Source organism: Triticum urartu, unplaced genomic scaffold (genome assembly GCF_003073215.2).
Source record: "Triticum urartu cultivar G1812 unplaced genomic scaffold, Tu2.1 TuUngrouped_contig_2340, whole genome shotgun sequence".
In the NCBI taxonomy this organism is placed as follows: Eukaryota; Viridiplantae; Streptophyta; class Magnoliopsida; order Poales; family Poaceae; genus Triticum; species Triticum urartu.
Window position 1 is genome coordinate 4902 of NW_024112815.1, and position 4321 is coordinate 9222.

The 4321-nt window shown below is 39.4% G+C and overlaps 1 pseudogene; it reads right to left on the reverse strand.

Annotated features, from left to right (window-relative positions):
* Window positions 1-3489: 3489 nt before the first annotated feature.
* On the reverse strand, window positions 3490-4237 carry LOC125526932 (annotated as a pseudogene).
* Between the last annotated feature and the right edge of the window lie 84 nt (window positions 4238-4321).

The following is a 4321-nucleotide window of genomic DNA, read 5'->3' on the forward strand; positions in this document are numbered from 1 at the left end:
CAAAATGCATAAACTCATAATAACTGTCATCGTAACGTTAAGCGTGCGGACCCTACGGTTCGAGAACAATGCAGACATGACTGAGACACATCTCCGGTCAATAACCAATAGCAGGACCTGGATGCCCATATTGGCTCCTACATATTCTACGAAGATCTTTATCGGTCAGACCGCATAACAACATACGTTGTTCCCTTTGTCATCGGTATGTTACTTGCCCGAGATTCGATCGTCGGTATCCAATACCTAGTTCAATCTCGTTCCGGCAAGTCTCTTTACTCGTTCTGTAATACATCATCCCGCAACTAGCTCATTAGTTGCAATGCTTGCAAGGCTTATGTGATGTGTATTACCGAGAGGGCCCAGAGATACCTCTCCGACAATCGGAGTGACAAATCCTAATCTCGAAATACGTCAACCCAACATGTACCTTTGGAGACACCTGTAGAGCACCTTTATAATCACCCAGTTACGTTGTGACGTTTGGTAGCACACAAAGTGTTCCTCCGGCACACGGGAGTTACATAATCTCATAGTCATAGGAACATGTATAAGTCATGAAGAAAGCAATAGCAACATACTAAACGATCGGGTGCTAAGCTAATGGAATGGGTCATGTCAATCAGATCATTCAACTAATGATGTGATCCCGTTAATCAAATGATAACTCTTTGTCCATGGTTAGGAAACATAACCATCTTTGATTAACGAGCTAGTCAAGTAGAGGCATACTAGTGACACTCTGTTTGTCTATGTATTCACACATGTATATGTTTCCGGTTAATACAATTCTAGCATGAATAATAACTTTATCATGATATAAGGAAATAAATAATAACTTTATTATTGCCTCTAGGGCATATTTCCTTCAGTTAATATATAACACCAATAGGTTTTGGGCCGAGTTATGAAAATGTTTTTCCAGTGTATTTTCTGCTATATTATGAAAATATAAATTATTTATGCACTATTCAATGAGAAATATGAGCCCAAATTTATGTTGAAAGTTACTTTAATGATGAGAGATTTTTATAATGTTTTTCCGTGGGTTATAATGGGCCTAATTATGGTATCAATCATTTTATTTATCTTTAGTGCTTTCTAAGTTGTTTCAGTTCCTTTTATGTTTATGCATTGAAAATAAATCTAGTATGATGCTAAAATCATGTTTGAATTTTTTGAATACGGTTGAACCAATTGGAAATTGCATTGAAAATTCATGTGGCATTAATGTTAAATGTGATTTCATGGCAATTTTTAATGATGATCACCTTTTAGCATCATTTTAATGTGAAAATTCATCTTGTAAAATGATATATTCACCATTATTACTCACTCACTAAATTTTCCAAAAAATATTATTTGGAAAATTTAGTTTACTGTGTTGTTTATGTTGATGTCATCATTATCAACAAGCACATGCCACCTAAGGAAATGTTGATTTTCGTGTGGTTTGGTTTTCCACACCCCACCATGCGGCACAATATGTTTGGCCTGCATGCCTAACGGGCAAAATTGATGTTTTCTGATGGTGCATTTTATCTTATTGAATGCACTGCACAACTAGAATGGCGTTGATGAAATTATGGTCGATTCTCTAAACTAGCTCGCTCCAGAATAAGTATAATTGAGCGTGCTCAAAATAAGTGCCTCAACTTTATTATAACTTTGTACTAACGTTAGTACAAAGTATAGGCACTTATTTTAGGACGGAGGGAGTATAAACTAGCTACAGTTGGTAAGTTCTTTGTCAAGTGATTAGAGATAAGGTTATGAGGCGAATATTCTTTTCCCTGGTTAAAAGTTCATCAAAAAGGGAGCTGACCTCGACACAAGAAGCCGGTCCATAAAAGTTACAGTCTCGAATGTAAGCAGTCCAATACTGAACAAACACTTGTTTTAGAAACGGCGCGACAAGTCGCGCAACCGCTTCTAGTAAGTACACTACCCTTCAACTGTCCAAAATATCAACCAGACTGTAGCCAATCTGTTGAAAATGGACACAAAATTTGACGACGAAATCCACGTGACTTTTACAACCCCTGCGACCTTTCTGTGTTCCATCCAAACTCAAACATGTGAGAGAAAAACAAGAAGCAAGCAAAAGATGCTCCGCAATTGCTTACCGAAAGTTGTTATACAACTATTGCAGCAGATAAAAAATCTCTTAATTTTATTAAACAAAGTCAGCTGTACAAAGCATGCAACAATGTAATCTGCAGAAACTAGTCATTCTTATGTTATATGGATAAAACCTGAATTTTGTTCACATGTTATTCAGAGATTTACAACATGCTAAACCAAATATACTCCGGGTGCGCAGCAAAATGCAGCAAGTCCGCCTGCATTTTCATTTTCTGAGTAAACATGGGTGCATTAGCATCGCCATATTCAAAATGATAGGTGCTAATGAAAATGACTGAAACTTATAGGCCGAGTGTCCGGGCGCATCAGCATCACCATGTTCAGAATTCAACCTTTGTGAAAACAAAAATTCATTTTCTGCTGATGGACTCAAACTTTCAGGAGAGTTTCATCCAAGACACCACATCTGTGCCAACACCAGATGCTTCATGTAAGACTAAGAGAAATGCAGGTGGCAACGTTGAAGTAGTGTCCATTGTCGAACACATTACAGACCTAATGTCACTGCACCACTGATCAAACAGTTTCGGAATATTAGAACCATGATGCCAACGCAAATAGGTTTCTTATTATACTGTCTGGAGAACAAACCAAGTTTAGCTAGTAGAAACACAACAACTGCTTGGTTTTCTTGAACCCATATCTCAGTGGAAGGAACTGGGTTCTAATGTGCCGCAGTCATACCCAAAATATACAATACTTGTGCCCTGTTTTAGGGCAACCCAAAATAAAATTCAGCAACTTTTGGTTTTTGGGTAACTGTTTTGGCCGAAGAGGGACTTCATCAAATTCATATTGACACAGATTTTGTTAGATCTGGTATAGGAGGCACTGCGGTGGCTGTATGCATGGACTCTTCTGGAAATTACTTGCGATCATGTATGCTAGTAATTCATGGTATGAGAGAAGTTTCAACTCTAGAGGTATCGCTTGCAGGGAAGCTCTATCTTTGCGGATGATCTTCTACTTCACAATTTTCTAGTGGCTACTGATTCTAAGCAGGTGGCTAATGATATCAACATGGGCTGCACTGGTATTCATGGTCTGATTGTAGCTGAGATTAAGTTAAGGACAACGAAATTTAATTGTAGTTTTTGTTTCTGAGGGTCAGGCCTTGAATAGAGAAGCCCATTTACTAGCCAAGCTTTTTGATTCTTTAGATTGTGGTAGACATGTCTGGTTGGGACAGCCTCATGATCACATTTATTTTCCCACTTTTGTGAACTATGATAACAAAGTTTGGTGGTTCTTAAAAAATGAAGTTGCTGGAGCCGTTTTTTGGCCCTCCAAGTAGTCAAAAAGCGACTGAGATGCTCTGACTGAGCACGAACAACACTATGTACAGATACCAGAACCAGTGTACCCAAATGGCTAGGATTGTCAGGTAATAGTACTGAAACATGTTAACCAGAAACATGTAAAGATACCCTAAACAGTTCAACAGTGTCCACGTACAACTCACTCTAGACTGTTGACCGGGTCTTGGCCCATTCCTCAGACACAACTTTTTGACAAACTTTATTCAAGCCCTACAATAAGCCTGGTACGCAGAGTCGACCAAGTCACCTTCACTGAGATCAACCCAAAATCAGTCTTTATCTCTCGAGTATCAAGTCCATGCGTGTCTGCCTGGAAGGAACAACATCGTTCCGCTGAACCAGATGGCCCCAAGGCCGCCTTGAACTTCAAAACCAGAGTGGAACCATCCACTACAGCAACCACAGACCTCTTTAAATGACGTGACTCGCCAACTGTACCATTGAAGAGCCATTCCTTCGTTATAACCACCGATAAAACAGCGCAAGCGCAGATGAAAACTGCTCTGCACTTCTGACACGGCAACTTCAATATTCGCCATGACTGCGTCATCAACACGTGCTATGGTTAAGTCAACCGCACCACACTCGCCTTGGATGCGATTTTTCAATGCACGATTCCATGGGCCCACGTCGTCTATGTCTGTTACACCATCAATCAGCTGGTAATCATCCCTTTCTTCCTCACCTACCTTGATCCTCATGTCATATTCCACTAGAATACTGGAAATCAAATCTATCCCTCGCTTAGGGCCAGCCATGTCGATGAGAGAACCCTACAAATTTGTTACTGTTTAGTAGCTCTCCATATGGAAGTAAGAAACAACTAAAGCTTTATACTACCTCTGTTTCTAATGTAA